This window comes from Pipistrellus kuhlii, unplaced genomic scaffold (assembly GCF_014108245.1).
Source record: "Pipistrellus kuhlii isolate mPipKuh1 unplaced genomic scaffold, mPipKuh1.p scaffold_m20_p_3, whole genome shotgun sequence".
Taxonomy (NCBI): Eukaryota; Metazoa; Chordata; class Mammalia; order Chiroptera; family Vespertilionidae; genus Pipistrellus; species Pipistrellus kuhlii.
The window spans coordinates 128,101,297-128,118,449 of record NW_023425529.1 but is presented as its reverse complement, the minus strand read 5'-3'; the positions used below and the strand labels follow the sequence as shown (position 1 = coordinate 128,118,449).

Genomic DNA, 17,153 nt, shown 5'->3' with positions numbered 1-17,153 from the left:
GCCAAATAGTTTTTGGACATATTTAGAACTGTATTTCCATTCTTAGTAAAGAAAATGTAATGTCACCAGGTACTTGCTTGTTGAAAGTAATATTATGTAGAAAGTTTATGCTTGTGAGAAGTTCTGAATTTCACACAGAAGCCAGTCAAATAAATAAACAATTACAAATAAGTGTAAAAATGTGACAGTTATAGCTTACAAATTTAATAGTTTTAATAATTTTGGCCTGCTGACTGAGGGGCTCGGGTTCGGTTCCAGTCAAGGGTACATGCTGAGGTTATGGGCTCTATCCCTAGTAGGGGGCATGCAGGAGGCAGACAATCAATGATTCTGTCTCATCATCAATGCTTCTATCTCTTTTTCCCTCTTCCTTCCTCTCTAAAATCAATAAAACATATTAAATAAGGATAATAATGTATGCAATTAGAAAACAGTTTAATATCATCAATAGGGAGTGATGCATTCCCATTTTAGTCTTAATCGACAGATCTTATAGATATTAAATGCTTTTAAGTAGTTTAATTTTTTTCAAGAGTCTAACTCTTATTAACTAGGATGTTGATTTTCAGTAATTATCATATTAAATGAGTATTAAAATAATAACATATAATAAGAATAACCATCACATGTAAAGTGTAAATAATATGTTGCTATAAGAACTACAAAAATAACATTAATCTCACTTCTTTGTTCTCTCTCTCCCTCCCTGTCATCCTGTGTCCTCCATTTCTCTCCTTAATATGCACTATTACTTTAAGTCTTAAAGTTTAAAAGAACACGTCAGAAATTTTGAGAGAAAGGTAGAATGGTTTAAAACCCTCCTTTTTACACTGTTAAAACAGGAAACATCAGGTACAAATCTGACTGAGAAGTTATTAGAAATTATACTAAAATTCCAAATATTTTTTTCAAGTAAAGAAAACAAATATTAACCTGTATCTACCTTGTCCTTATGAGAGTGATAAACAACAAATAACATGTGTCACATGACATGATTAGCCATCTCTTAGAGTAGATGGATGCAAAGGAAACTCCATATTGTTTTCCACAATGGCTGTAACACTCTGCATTCCAACTAAGACTGCACAGGGGTTCCCTTTTCTCTGCATCCTCACCAGCACTTGTTTCTTGATTTATTGATGGCAGTCATTCGGGCAGGTGTGAGGTGTTCTTCCATTTTAGTTCTAATTTGCATCTCTCTGATGATAAGTGGCACAGCATGTTTTCATATATCTATTTCCCATCTGTACATCTTCTCTAGAGAACTGTTTATGCGAGTCCTTTGCCCACTTTTTATTGCATTGTTTGTTTCCTGGTATTGTATAAGTTTTTATATATTTTGGAAGTTAACCCTTTTTTAAAGTATCACTGACAAATATACTTTGGGTTCCCTTTTCATTTTGTTGATGATTTCTTTTACAGTGCAGAAGCTTTTCAGTTTCATGTAGTCCCATGTGTTTATTTATTTATTTATTTATTTTTTTTCTTCATTGTTTCCTTTGCCCTAGGACAGAGGTTGGCAAACTCATTAGTCAACAGAGTCAAATGTCAACAGTACAACAATTGAAATTTTTTGAAAGCCAAATTTTTTAAACTTAAACTATATAGGTAGGTACATTGTTTTTAACTTAATTAGGGTACTCCTAAGCTAGCCTTTGCTAAAATCTCAAGGGGCCAAAGAGCCACAAGTGGTTCACGAGCCACAGTTTGCGACCACTGTCCTAGGAAATATATCAGCAAAAAAAATACTGCTATGAGAGATGTCTGAGATTATATTGCCTATGTTTTCTTATAGGGTTTTTATGATTTCACAACTTACATTTAAGTCTATTATCTATTTTGAGTTCATTCTTGTGTGTGATGTAATTTGGTAGTCTAGTTTCATTTTCTTTTCATGTACCTATCCAATTTTCTCAACATTATTTATTGAAGAGACTATCTGTACTACATTTTATGTTCTTGCCTCCTTTATCAAATATTAATTGGCCATAGAGGTGTGGGTTGATTTCTGGACTCTTTGTTCTATTCCATTGATCTATTTGCCTGTTCTTATGACAGTACTGCTGTTTTGATTATAATGGCCATGAAGTATAGTTTGACATCTGGTATTGTGATACCTCCAACTTTTTTAATCATTCTCAAGGTTGCTGTGGCTATTAGGGGTGTTTTTTTCATATTCATTTTTGGAATATTTTCCTTATATCTATAAAATAAGTTATTGTTTTTAAAAAATATATTTTTTTATTGATTTCAGAAAGGAAGGGAGAGGGAGAGAAAGACAGAAACATCAGTGATGAGAGAGAATCATTGATTAGCTGCCTCTTGCATACCCTCTACAGGGAATCAAGTCCCCAACCTACACATGTGCCCTGACTGGGAATCAAACTGTGACTTCCTGATTCTCAACCACTGAGCCATGCCAACTGGGTTGTTATTGGTATTTTGTTGAATCTATAGATTTCTTGGGTAATATGGGCATTTTAATTATGTTAATTCTTTCAATCCATGAGCATATGTGCTTCCACTTTCTTGTATCATCATCTACTTCTTTCTTTAATGTCCTATAGTTTTCTTACTATAGATTTTCATCACCTTATTTTTTTTTAATTTATTTCTAGGTACCTTATTTTTTGTTGCTGTTGCGAAGAAAATGAGACTGTTTTCTTAGTTTTTCCTTCTGATATTTAATTATTGGTGTAAAAAATACCACCAATTTCTGGGTATTAATTTTGTATCCTGAATTCCCTTATTAAATCTAGTAGTTGTTTAGTGGAGTCTTCAGTGTTTTCTATTTACACTATTATGTCATCTGTGAGTGGTAACAACTTTATTTCCTCCTTCCAATTTGGATTCCTTTCATTTCTTCCTCTTGTCTGATCATAGTGCACAGGACTTCCAGTACTGTGTTGAATAAAAATTGTGAAAGCAGACTTCTGTCTTGTAGTTTTTGGTCACTGAGCATGATGTTTACTGAGAAATGATTCCTCTATTCCCACTTCATTGAGAGTGTTTGTCACAATGGGTGCTGAGTTTCATCAAATGCTTTTTCTGAGTCTATTGAAATGAAAATGTAATTTTAATCTTTCATTGTGATGTATCACATTTATTGGTTTTATAATATTCTGTTAACCTTGCATCTCTAACATAAATCCCACTTGGTCATGGAGTATGATTTTTTTAATATATTGCTGGATTTAATTTGCTAATATTTTGTTGAGGAATTTAGCATCTATGTTCATCGGGGATATTGGTTTATAATTTTCTTTCTTTGTTGTGTCTTTATCTGGTTTTGGGAATAGGATATGCTGGCCTCATAAAAAGAGCTTGGAAGTCTTTCTTCTTGAATTTTTTGGAGTGTAGACACAGCATTTAAATAAATAAATAATAAAAAATACTGGTTGAATTTGGTCAGCTTCTGGCTAGGACTGAAAAATAAACAATAAATTAATGTTAGTACAGAAATCACTATACCGTTCAGGAACAAAAGCGTGTGACTAATTGAATCTTTAAACATGGTGAATTATTAATAATACAGTTACTAGAACATAGAAGAATATGAGCTGTAGAGTACTGTTAGTTAAGCTGTTTGCCAGAATTTGAATTTCTGTAATCTTCCACCTAGCCATTTGACATTAAAGAAATTACTTTAAGATGAATGTTTATAAGAGTTATAAGTGTATTGCATTTTGGCATTCAATAAAACTAAGTTTGTTTATTAATACACTTAACCAGGAAGGTAGAGGCTTAAAATGGTGTTATAACACAAGGAGTTTAAAAAGATTTGCTGATTAAATCAGGAATAAAACTAAAGTAAATTCTTTAAGAATTTTTATCATTTCCTCAACCTGATAAGAATTGGATATTAATATATTTCATAAACTTAAATAAAAATATAATACTTAATATAAAACCTCAATTTTTTTTTTGTTTGCTTTTCTTTTGGTGAAGCAGAAGCTTATAGGACCCCAATGTTTCAGGGTATTTAAAGAGTAACTGGGACATTTTCAAGGTAATTCCATGTATTTCCATCGTGCTTTTATTGCTTAAGAGTATTTTCCACACTTTATTAACTTGTGTTTTCCTTAAATAAGCATTAGTATTTTATCTTGAAATTGTTTTCTTTTTTCTTAAAATTATTTTCTTTTTTCTTGAAAGCTATTGAAAATGTAAAAAAAAAAAAGAAAGAAAGAAAGAAAGAAAGAAAGAAAGAAAGAAAGAAAAAATGATGTAGCACACAAAAAAATTAGAATTAATTTTTCATGACCATTTTGAAGAACAATGTAATAGAATACAAAACCATATGGTATACAATATGTGGTATGAGTTTTTGAAATTACCTGTTTATATTATGCCTTAGAAAGGGCAATGTAAACATGCCTTGCTTTCTTCTTTAGCTCGGTGAAAAGTGGGATCCAGATGCTGTTTCATGGGACTTGTAAATTATCGGCACAATATTCTGTAGATATTATGAAAATTCAGAGCACTCTCCTCTTCTCTGCTTTCTTCTTTTATTCACACTAGAGACTCTGTGCATGAAACTTGTACACTGAGGAGGTTCCCTCAGCCCAGCCTGCATCTTCTCACAGTCTAGGAACCCTCGGGGGATGTCTGACTGACAGCTTAGGCCTGCTCCACCTGGGGAGGGCACTGACCAGCAGGAGGAAGCTCTTGCATTGAGCATCTTCCCCCTGGTGGTCAGTGCATATCATAGCAACCAGTCATTCCGCCATTCAGTCAATTTGCAAATTAGCCTTTTATTATATAGTACACATGTGTCAAACACAAGGCCTGCGGGCCAAATCTGTCCCGCCAGGCCTTGCAATGTGGCCCACACCGCGCTGTCATCACTGCACTCCACTGCGTTTCCATCACAATGACAGTTTATGACTGTTCAGTAAACCATTCGGCCCGCGATTTAGGCTGGATTTTAGATTTTAGCCCCTTCTCTGATTAAGTTCGAAACCCCTAATATAGAATATCCATGCATTCAACAATTATGCACATCTTTTTTTTGTCAGGCTCTATGCTAAGAACTTGTGATTATAATGAACAGTATTCATATGAACCCTGTCCCAGAGCTGCCAAACTAATCTGTGAAAACAAATAGTAAGGCAAATATTTATGAGTAAATGAGTGTTGTCAGAAGGGAATTGCAAGTGCAATCAGTACAATGTTTGGGAACAATCCCAGTATAGTGAAGAAAAATAAGGGAGTGCAAGGAAAGTATTTGATGCTGCTTTTTTTTCTTTTTTCTTTTTTCCCCCCTACCTGAAATCTAAAGAATTACTAGGCATTAGTTTAGCACATTATTGAAATGTCAGAGTGGTTATGGTGGTAAATTCCAGACTAGAGTTACATCAAATGTGAAGTTTCACAGTTGAAGGAATGTGATATCTTAAAAAATGGAGAGAAATTGTTATGCTGGAGTACAGCCAGTGGGGAAATGAAAGCATGTGAGTGGAGGAAAGATACAAACAGATTTCAGGGAAGGCTTAACCAGGTTGATTCTGATTTGAACTCTAGAGGTCTTTGAAAGCAGGTGATGTTTCTAGTGGAGAAAGCCGTCTTTAAAATCAGAAAAATGCCTGTTCAAATCTAGGAGTGTCACTTTAAATTCTAGTACTTTACCCTTTCTCAGTATTATATTCTATTTCTGTAAAATTTATGATAATGAAATGTGGTAGAGTATGTAAAGAGACTAAACTATTACAAGTCATTCTAACATGTTTGATATCAAAGAGACAAAAGGAGAACTCAGTAACAACATGTGGCTGAACTTCCTAATCAAAATATGGAATAAGGTGAAGCCATCCAAGAACTTTGGAGGCATGAGACTATAGGGGTTTCTAGAAAATATAGTGAGGTGACACAGGAGAGAAAATAAGACAACAAGATATTCATATAAGTGGTACTTATATAAATTATCACCATGTTGCATAAGGAAAAAACTTTATACCAATATATACAAAATTGAAGAAAATTGTTTATAGCATACTACCTCAAAAGCATAAGCATGAATAAATAATGGTGCCATATACTTGCAGTCTTACTAACTATAATTCTATTGGATTAAAAACATTTTTAGGTACTCACATGTTGAGTAGAAAATGTATCTTTTTGATAACTTTGCTAATATTTTTTTTCTCCAAAATTACTAAAAAGAAAAATATATTTATAGCCTTTCTACTGTCCATTTCTAAGCATTTCTAGGGTTCCCAGATTATCAACTCACTCTTTTGTTGAGAACCTACTAATTTCTAGTCAGTGTTCTTGGTTCTGGTAAACTAAACAGCAACAGTTCCTGGCCTGTTGTAGCTTAAATTATCTTTAGGAGACTATAAACAAGCATACAAGCTATTATAGTTAATGTGATGATGAATTATAGTGAAATATAATATAAAGAAAGGGTAATGGAGAGTCAGGATGAGGGGACAGTGTTGCTATTTATAAAGGTTGGCTGGAAAAGGCCACTCTGATAAGTGAAATCTATACTATCAATAGTAAAAGGGTAGTATGCTAATTATACTAGGAGACCTTCCAGACAAATCCATGGTGGCTGGGCCAAGGCAGAGGCAGTTAGGGGTGATCAGGCCAGGAGGGGAGGGGAAGTTGGGAGTGATCTGGCTGGTGGGGGGAGGGGGGTGGCAGTTGAAGGTGAGCAGGCTAGGAGGGGGAGCTAGTTGAGGGCAAGCAGGCTGGCGGGGGGCGGGGGGAGGGGCGACAGTTGGAGGCAAGCAAGCCAGCGGGAGGGGGGGGGGCAGTTGGGGGAAAGCAGGCTGGCAGGGGGGCAGTTGGGGGCAATCAGTCTGGTGGGAGGACAGTTAGAGGTGAGTAGACTGGTGAGAGGGGCAGTTAGGAGCTATCAGGCCAGCACAGGGGACAGTTGGGGGCAATAAGGCCAATAGGGAGAAATTGGGGGCAATCAGGCCAGCAGGTGGGGCAGACTGGTGAGGGGGGGCAATTGGGGGTGTTTAGGCCAGCAAGGGGGGGCAGTTGGGGGTGAGAAGGCTGGCAGGCAGAGTGGTTAGGGGCAATCAGGCAGGCAGGCAGGTGAGCGGTTAGGAGCCATCAGTCCCAGATTGCTAGAGGGATGTCCAACTGCCAATTTTGGGCCTAAACCAGCAGTTACCCATCCTCTGAGGGGTCCCAGATTGGAGAGGAGCAGGCCAGGCCGAGGAGCATCCCCATATGCATGAATTTTGTGCACTGGGCCATTAGTATTATATATAAATTTCTATGTGGAAATCTAACCTGTTTCTTTCTAAAATGAAGACTTCTCGACATTATTGTGACCAATAAACATCTTTAAAGTGCCATTTTCTCTGAATATTTATATTTTGTTGATATTTAAGAATAAGAGTTGGCAAACCAGCCCACAGGCCAAACCTAGCCCACCTTCTGTTTTGTATGGTCTTGGTTTTTATATTAAATTAGTTGAAAAATGCCAAAGAAAGAATAATATTTCATGATGCATTTAGTAAGCATTTGCATTTCATAAAATTCAAATTTCAGTGGCCATAATGTTTTATTGAGACCAGCTCATTTGTTTACCCATTGTTTATGGCTGCTTCCCCTTATAATGACCACATGGTTGCAACAAAGAGTCCCATAAGAAGATACTTTCTGGCTCTTTCCAGGAACCATTTTTCAACCATTTTCCAACCACTGTTACAGAAAAAGAGACCTCTCTGCGATATTTCTAGAAACTCCTGCTGCCAAATGTCACATTCCATTAAAACAACTCTAATTTACTGTCAGCTAGAGTAGGCAGTTTCTGTGCATGTTTATAATGTCCCATCATAAGCAACCTCCTGCGCTATCTGCTCATCTGCCTAAGAGCATTCCTTGAGGTATTGAGAGTGAGCTCAGACTGTGAGTGGAGAAAAGGTACAAGTAGACTTCAGTGGAGGGCTTAACAGGGTCGGTTCTGATTCCTGGTGTGTAGAAAGCCCAGTTCTTTAAGTAGAGGATGGGTTATTTAAAGCTCCTGAGGCAACCCCCAACCTTCTGGTATAGAAGTCTGAGATTCCATTGTAATTTCAATTCCAGCATTACCACTTTTTCTTTTTATACTCCCCTTATCTCTTTGTTGGCCAATTCTCACTTTAATTATCCATTTTATTTTGAAAAATGACTTCTATCACTACAAGACAAAAAGGCAACACAATAGCCTGTGCATGAACCCAATGACAGAAGTGCAATAATTAATCACCTTTCTGACTTTGAGAGATGTGCCATGATTGGCCACTGATTATGATGTGCATCTGTTATTTGAGTAGTGATTTGTGGACTGAAGAGCTAACAGCAAAGTTTGTACTTTATGCAAATTATGCACAGTTAATATACAAGGGTGGGCAAAAGTAGGTTTATAGTTGTAATACAAATAAATAATACAAGAATTAATAAACAATAACAAGAATAAACTTTGTGTTTCACATATTCACAACTATACACTTACTTTGTCACACCTTGTATTATAGTAACTGAAATTGGTTGGGGACTGGTGTTATTTAACCAAATCATGGTAACTGAAATTTATGGATAGCAGAAACATGTAAGCCAGAGCTGTCTGTATTTAAGGAGATATTGTAGAATATGCTGTTTGGTACAGAGACATAGGACTAGAATGTTAAGGTGTAATGCTGACAGAAACTGCAAAGTCCTTCTTGTAGGTACAAACCTGTAAAGAAACAGCCCTCCTCTGTTTGGCTGAATCAAGATTCTGCTTTCTTCTTGACAGGAAGCAGCCACTGTGCGCTTCCTCCATCCAGTGTGGAAGCAGGCAAGCACAGGGTCTCTGGTTGGGATTAAGGCACTTACGAAACCATTTAGTTTTAAAAAAGAAAAAGATTACACAAAGAGTTAAAAGCCGAACTTGTTTCAAAGTGATATTCTTTTCATGCAAAAGAGAGAAAAGCACTAAGAAAATAGCACTATCCCATTGTTCTGTTTATCATCTTATGGGAAAGAGATGTGAACACTAAATGGAGCCCAGCTAAAGATATACCAAGTAGGCAGATGGCATGTCAAGGTCACAGGGGCAGTGACTCTTCTCTTAAATAGTAATTGATTGAGTGCACAGGAGAAGAATTAAACTGCCTTTTATTTCTGTATATTTGCATTGTCTCCTTGTTGACAGCCTAGTCGCAGCCACAGGTTAGTTATTGATTTTCACTAAGCCTGGTGTCTGATGAGACAGCCCTACCTCTTTCACATGAATGCAAAACGAATTTTATTAATATAGCTAATAATAAGGAGACTATTGATATTTTTTTAAAAGACCAGAAAAGCTTCAATTCTTAACTATAAAAACTTTTTAGTTTTTTGAGATTTTTTTTTTATCGAATCATTTATTATAGAGCCTATATCATGGTAATATAATTAACGTGTACTTCAGATTTTCACATATCTAAAATTTTAAAGTTATCTAGCCTAGGGATAAACTCCTGATATATTTCTCTTCTTATTCAAAGGACTTTGCCAGATCACTTTATCTTGAATTTGCCTCCTTACTCTGCATTATCATACGTATTGTTGAAAGGCAAAAGTGGAAAGTGAAATAAAGAGGTAGAATTAACCATGTTGACCTGATTTTTACTTCCTTAGCTTAAACTGGACAGGCTGTTCTATCAAGAACTTTTAAAGAAAAGCTTTTCATACTGCAATTCCTCAACTGAGTAGTTTTTAAAGCATTTTACTCAATAGTAATCATCGTGTGGCTTAAGAAAATGATTCACTTAGAATTCCCCCGTCAGAAAAGAGCTTGAGCATTTGCAATGAACTGAGGGAAATAACTTAAAAATGCTGTGCGGATTTTCCTGAAGAAAAGCAATAGAATAAAAGAAAGCCTGCTCCTTCATCTTTGCCCTTTGGAATGTCTGCCTCAGTAACTCCGTTCAGTCACTTTGGTTCCACTTCAGTGCTTCATTTTTGAACTTGAAGTGTATCCTTAGAGATTACCAGTTCAAGGTCATCAGTTCGCACAGAGCCCTAGAAACAACTGAAACCCATGAATGGCATCATGTCAGCTCCAGCCGGGTTTGCTGAGCCGGGTTTGTTTTTACAGACACAAAAAATTGCTTTATGGAAAAGATGTCTCCTTACTGGGCCACTAAGTGATTTTCTAGGGAAGAACCATACTTCCCCAAGGATCTTAAAAAAAAAACTAAATAAAGTTGAAGCATCTATTTATTTAAAAATGTTTAGAATCAGGAAAAAAAAATATGCTCATTGTCAAGTTAAATTTCAATTGTTTATATTATTTCCAGTGAGTCAGCAGACAAGAAAGTTTCAGATCCCAAAAGCCATGACTTCATTGAAAAGTGAAAAAAGGCTCTCTCAGGTGAAAAGTGAATAATCTATCAGCAAAGTTTTCTTTTGTAGCGTCAGCTTTACTAGAAAGAGATGAAGCTTAGTGACTATCTAGGCTGCTAATATTTCTGGTGTCTCTTTTGAGGGTAGATCAAAGTTAAAATTGTAGGTCAAATTTCTCAAAATTTAGCTTACCAATACTTTAGTTTACTTTTTCGTAGTCAGAGAATTGGGCCAAGTCACTCTACATTTTGTAGGTCTTTCGATGAATGTGGATTGAATAATAACTTTGTGTGTTGTAATAAAATGACCACTATATTTATAAATCCTTGAGTACCTAGTACATTATTTTTAAATCAATCTCCCTATGAATATACAGGAATAGAATTACTTCAGACCCACAGGGGGAAAAGCCTGTATGTGTGTTTGTGCATATGTCTCATGCATTCCCGATCTTAATCCTCCAGTGTGTGGCTCTTCTATGTCAATGAAAAAGACTCCTCAGGGCTAGTTTAAATTACTGCTATGTTAGAGAATCTCAGAAAATAAGAAGTAAATGATTTAAAGATAAGTAGAAGTCATTATACTTTTACCTAACGTGTTACTAATTTAAGCGTACACTTTGAAATGAATAAATATCAGTAGATCCCTGAGAGCCTTCAATTTATATATCTTAGTAAGGGTGGATGCTGGTTTATGAAAAAGGCAAAAGTGTATTTTCCAAGAGTTTATAGTTTAAGTGGAGAACTCTTGTTCTTTTCCTGCACTTATGAAGAGACATTTTAATGATTGTATTTCTGCCATACAGTCAGTAGTACTAGAACTAGAACCCAAATATCATTATAGGCTTTTAATATTTTATTCACCAGTGCCCATATTTTTAATGAATATAATTATGTGGAAAGTGTTTGTTGGAACCTAAGGTATTTTAATAATAATCTACCTCATTCCCCCCTTATCCAAAGTTTTGCTTTCACAGTTTCAGTTACCTGTGGTCAACCATGGCCTGAAAATATTAAATAAAAAATTTCATAAATAAACATTTCATAAGTTGGTGGAATCTTATACCATCCTCCTCCATCCTGCCTAGGACATGAATCAACCCCTTGTCCTGCATCTCCACAGTCTGCAACCTTCTCAATTATCAAATGGGTTATCAGAGAGAGAGAGAGAAAGGGAGACATTGGCACAGCTTTCATCACAACATCTATATATATATAAAAGCCTAAGTGACTGAAGGATTGAAAGACCAATGACCAAATGACCAAATGACGGTTGACTGGTTGCTATGACATGCACTGATCACCAGGGAGCAGACGCTCAATGCCGGATCTGCTCCCTGGTGGGCAGTGCACTCCCACTGCGGGAGCACAACTCAGCTAACAGACACTAGATGCCAGGTTCATAGCTGGCAAGCGCAACTGTGGTGGTGTGAGGCTTACCCACCTTTGTGGCAACACTACTGAGTGGCAGTGGTGGCAGACACAGCGGGACCGGGATGAAAGAGAGTGGTGTGGCACCCGGCCCAGTATTTGGGCTCCTCCTCGGCCACCTGCCACTTTGCACACCGCTACATCCCTCGGAGGATGTCAGACTGCTAGTTTTGACCCGAGGGTTCCCAGATTACAAGAGGGTGCAGGCCAGGCTGAGGCACTCCACTGGTGCATGGATTGTGCACCGAGCCTCTAGTGTAGTATATATGGATTTCCATACTATCTATGGTTTTGGCATCCATAGACTGTTTAGGAATGCATTCCCTGTGGATAAGGGGTTGGGGCGGGGGGGGGCGGGGGAGAGAGATACTGTAAATAGCAAGGACATGGTTCATTTTGGCAAATGTTAGTTATGAAACTAAATATTTAATTTAAAAATATCAATTTGTATGAGTTTATGTTCAGAGAACATATATTAATATAAAAAATACATATACTTGTAATAATACTATAATATGTATTCTTTTGCAATAAAATTATTTTATTACTAGAGGCTCTGTGCATGAATTCATGGGGTCCCTCAGCACGACCTGCAGGGATTGGGCCGAAACTGACAGTCCATTGTGCCTGCTGCACCCACCTGCCACTCCCACTCATCCCAGCCCTGCTGCACCTGCCATGGGCTCATGCCCTGTCAGTCCTGATCAGGAGAGGCCTTTGCCACAGCAGCACTCACCAGCCATGAGACCTGTGCCTGGTGCCCATCCCAAGGGGTATGTGGGGGCCAGGATGTAATTGGGGGTGGAGGGAGGAGAGAGATACTAGGCAGGTGGTTAAATGCCCTTGCCAGCAGGTTCATCCTGCTGATGTTCATGCGGGTAGCCAGAAGCCACCTAGCAGCTGCTTTTATATCCTTTCTTCCTTGAGGAGCATCTAGGAATGAGTGCCTGAGGCTGACTTCCAGGAGGTTGGTGGTGCTGTCAGGATCATGCCAGTGGCATCCGTCCTTTGGTGCCTGGCCTGTTCTCCAGAGATTGGACCAGCAGGAGGACTATTGAGGGAGGGAGTGGCTGGTAGGCCACTGGGACAGGTCAGTCAGCTGAGCTGCAGTCTCGCTGTTGGAGCACGCTGACCACCAGGGAGAAGCTTCTGCATTGAGTGTCTTCCCCCTGGTGGTCAGTGCACATCATAGCGACTGGTTGACCAGTTTTTTGGCCATTCAGTTGTTTGGTCATTTAGGCTTTTGTATATATTTTTGGAAGTAATGGTGATCAGAACACTACCATCTTTAACTTAACTTTCCAAAAAAGTCCATTTCTTAGGATATTATTAGCAATATCAAAAGCTGTCTTTAAATATAACAAATTAGTATTTTAATTATAAAACTAAGACATATTTTTGGCAAAATATATAAAATAGGAAATTAAAAATAAAATAAAAAACTCAAGTACCCCATTTCCTAAATTTACTATGTATTTTAAAACACACAATGAACACACACACACACACACACACACACACAAAACACACACACTTCACACCTCCCAAAAAGTTGCATCAATTTAATGTCATCGAGCTGTTTATTTTGTTTTGTTTTTAGCTTTTTAAATCTTTGCATGAGGATATGTTTACTGATTTTTTTAGAAAGACAAAGGGAGACAGACATGAAAAACCTCAATTGGTTGCTTCTCATACCTGCCCCAAACAAAGACTGAACCCACAACCCAGGTATGTGCCCTAACTCTGCCCTAGAATCCAGACAAACTCATTTTTGTGCAAGAGAAAGATACTCCAACCAAGTGAGCCACACTGGCCAGGGGAACAGCTGGTTTTGATGTCAACATCACAATATTACATTTTCTTTTTCTTTTTAATTAATTTATTTATTTTATTAGTTATGGTCTCACATAATTGTCCTTATCCCCCCATTCCCATCCCAAACCTCTATATATGCCCCCACCCCCTTGTTGTCCATGGTCACTGGCTAGGCTTATATGCATGCACACAAGTCCTTTGGTTGATCTCTTCCCCTCACCCCTACCCTCCCTTACTTTCCTTCTGAGGTTTGAGAGTCTGATCACTGCTTCTCGTTCTCTGGATCTGTTTTTGTTCATCAGTTTATGTTGTTCATTATTTCCTCTTTCTAACCCTTTTAGAAATATTTTAGAATTATTTGTTTGGAAAGCATAAATACATTTCTGAAGTTTGCATGTCATGACCATAGCTTTCATGTTAATTGCCTACTCACATAATTAGCCTATTTCTATTTAATGTTTCCAATTTACCGCTTTTTTGAAATAATTATTTAATTTATTGGGGTGACATTGGTTAATAAAAGTATGTAAGTTTTAACTCTACAATTGTAGCATAAATCAATTATAGATCTGTATATTTACTTCTTGTTTTATAAAAAAGGCTTTTTAAGTATCATAGAAATCAATCTTTTGTTATATTTATAAAAATATTTTTTGTCAATGCTCAGTCTTTGTTTGCTTGCTTTGTTTATTTGTGTATTTGACATTTATATTTAGATAAATATAACTTCTGAGTCTTGTGGCTCTCCTCATGGACCTTTGATTTTATTCCCACCTCAAAGTAAAAATTGAACACCTCCTTTTTCATCTTCAAAGATATTTAAGATTTAGTAGTGCATGACCCAAAGCCGGTTATTTTTAAAGTATCCCTGTCTCTGTTTATTTATTGGAGTCCTGGAAAGAGAATCAAACACTTGGTGAGTTCTGTGGCCATGTGTGTTATACTTGTGTTATTAGTTCAGCTAAAGTCATTCTAGTGTAAAGAATAGGCAGAGTCCAAGTTTACTTATTCATATCTATTTCCAAAGGATACCTAGCTATCGAAACATTGCTACTTTTGAATAATAAAATGTTTTGCATTAATTGGAACAGCCATTTTTATTATATTAGACTTATAGTAGAGGCCCAGCACACAAAATTCGTGCATAGGAGTGGGAGCCTCAGCCTGGCCTTCACCCTCTCGCAATCCGAGACTACTGGCTCCTAACTGCTCTCCTGCCTCATTGCCCCTAACTACTCATCTGCCTGCCTGTTCACTCATAGCTACCTCTGCCACATCCCCGCTGCTGTAGCTTAGTTTGGAAGGATGTCCAGAAGGTTGTTTGGCTGTCCTTTCTAATTAGCATGTCATACTTTCATTATGATAGATGTGTTAGGGTTATTTCTGGCTTTCTTTTCAGATACATTAACATAGTAATTATTCTTCATCATAAAGAAAAATTTTAAATCTGTATATGCATACAACACTTTTTTTTAATATTTAGTAGACCATTTTCTCAGTACTACTATGTATTTAGAGATTGGGTTTTAAAAAAATTTTTTCTAATATTTTACAATTGGGTTTCTTGAGAAATGCAAAATAATTTTATAAATGCCTTGTACAAAGTATCATTATTTTATTCATTGTAATTATATAAGAAAATCATTTTCACATATAAAATAACAAGTTATCTTATTAAAATTTAGTATGATTCTTCCCATTAATTCAAATTGACTTATTTTAATAGTTTTAATTTTTTCTTTATGTAGAACTGTCCGCTATTCTGCTGCTTTTACTAATAAAAGTAAATAATTTACTTTTAGTGACCTATTTGAAATAAGTTATGTTATTTATATAATCTAGGTTATTTTAATTTTATAAAACCTCATATTGATTGATTATCTGATTTGCCAACTTCCCTAAATATTTGATTTTTCTAAGGTTTTAAAGGTAATAATTTTAGTTATTAAAGTGAACTATTATAAATTATACAAATAATTAAAATTATGACTTTGAATCAGAAGTAGGCATTCATATATATATACACATATATGTATTTTTTTAGTTAAATTAATTTAAACCAAACATAATGCTGGATTTTGACATTTTTATTACTACTTCAAACTCCAGCATTAAGTTTTATGATATATTTACATTTATATCTGTACACATAGCTATATAGTCTATTATTATTTTATAAATGGATTCTATTCACAGCAGGCAGAAATGTAGATATTGATTACACAAAAATTATTGTTATGACTAAGAATTTTACAATGCCATCTTTAAAAAATTATCTAAAAAGTAAAAACTTTTATTTCTGCTTAACAAATATTTTCTCTGCAATGATACTTTTCATATAACTGGATAAATGTTATCCTAAAGCTATTTTTGTAAAGTATGTAGGAACATAAAATTCAATGTAAACTTAATCTATAAAAAATATATAGCCGGGCTAGGTTGTCTCAATGATTGAATATTGACCCATGAACTAAGAGGTTCATGAACAATTAGATTCCTGGCTAGAAAACATGCCCGGGTTGTGAGCTCAATCCCCAGTAGGGGGTGTGCAGGAGGCAGCAGATCAATAATTCTCATCATTAATGTTTCTTTCTCTTCCTTTCCCTTCCTCTCTCTGAAATCAATAAAAGAAGACCAAATACTGAAAAAAATATCATTGTTTGTTAGCTTATATTTTATTATATAAACACTTGTAAATTTATTCAAGAACAATATTTTTAATGTGAGATGTTTAACTGAAACTGTTAAAACATATTTCACAGTAATATAGCTCATTTCGTTTTTTCAATATTGATTTTATTCATAAGATCTATTATGTTTCTCAAATTTATAATAATAAAAGTGTAATATGCTAATGAGACCAGATATCTTTCCTGAGGAAGCCGGGGCTAAGGGGGAAGCCTGGGTCCTGGGTGCCAGAGGGAAGCCAAAGCCTGCAGCCGGGGAAGGAAGGCCTCCTCTTGCACAGATTTCATGCATCGCGGCTCTATACACAAAAAGCTTTTAGGAAAGATTGTAATATGATTGATAAAGATAGATCATCATATGTCTCTAATTTTTTTTGAAGTATTCTCCAAATACATTTTTTTTTTATATTAAATTTAAAAAAGAAAAAGAAAGCATCACACTGCCCTGGTTGGTTTGGCTCAGTGGTCAGAGCATCAGCCTGCATTCAATAATTCTCAGTCAAGGGCATTGCAGGTTTTCTCTCCGCCCTTACCCCCCAACACCCCAATCTGGGCAAGTGCAGGAAACACCAATCGATGTGTCTATCTCAGTCAATCTCTCTCTTTCTCTCTTTCTCTCTTTCTCTTCTCTCTCTCTCTTCCTTCTTCCTCTCTCCTTTTCACTCTCTGAAAATCAATGGAAAAAATATCCTCAGGTGAGGATTAAAACAAAACAAGAATAACTGATATTTGTTTGCATATCTTAAAATTGACTTTCAAAAGTTTTTGTTTTTAATGCATAAGACAAATTTAAAGAGAAGCATTGTTAGTAATTTATTAAAATAACTCTTCTTTATTCTCAGAATTACATATATAACATGTATAGCTTAGGCATTAAAAAGTTTAATTTTTTCAGGCTACGATTATG

At 36.1% G+C, this 17,153-nt stretch overlaps 1 protein-coding gene across 1 annotated transcript in view; it reads left to right on the top strand.

The window, feature by feature from the left end:
- The window catches only part of KLHL1 (kelch like family member 1), a 318,170-nt gene that overhangs the window by 227,110 nt on the left and 73,907 nt on the right, over positions 1-17,153 (top strand). The gene's annotated exons all lie outside the window — the stretch shown is intronic.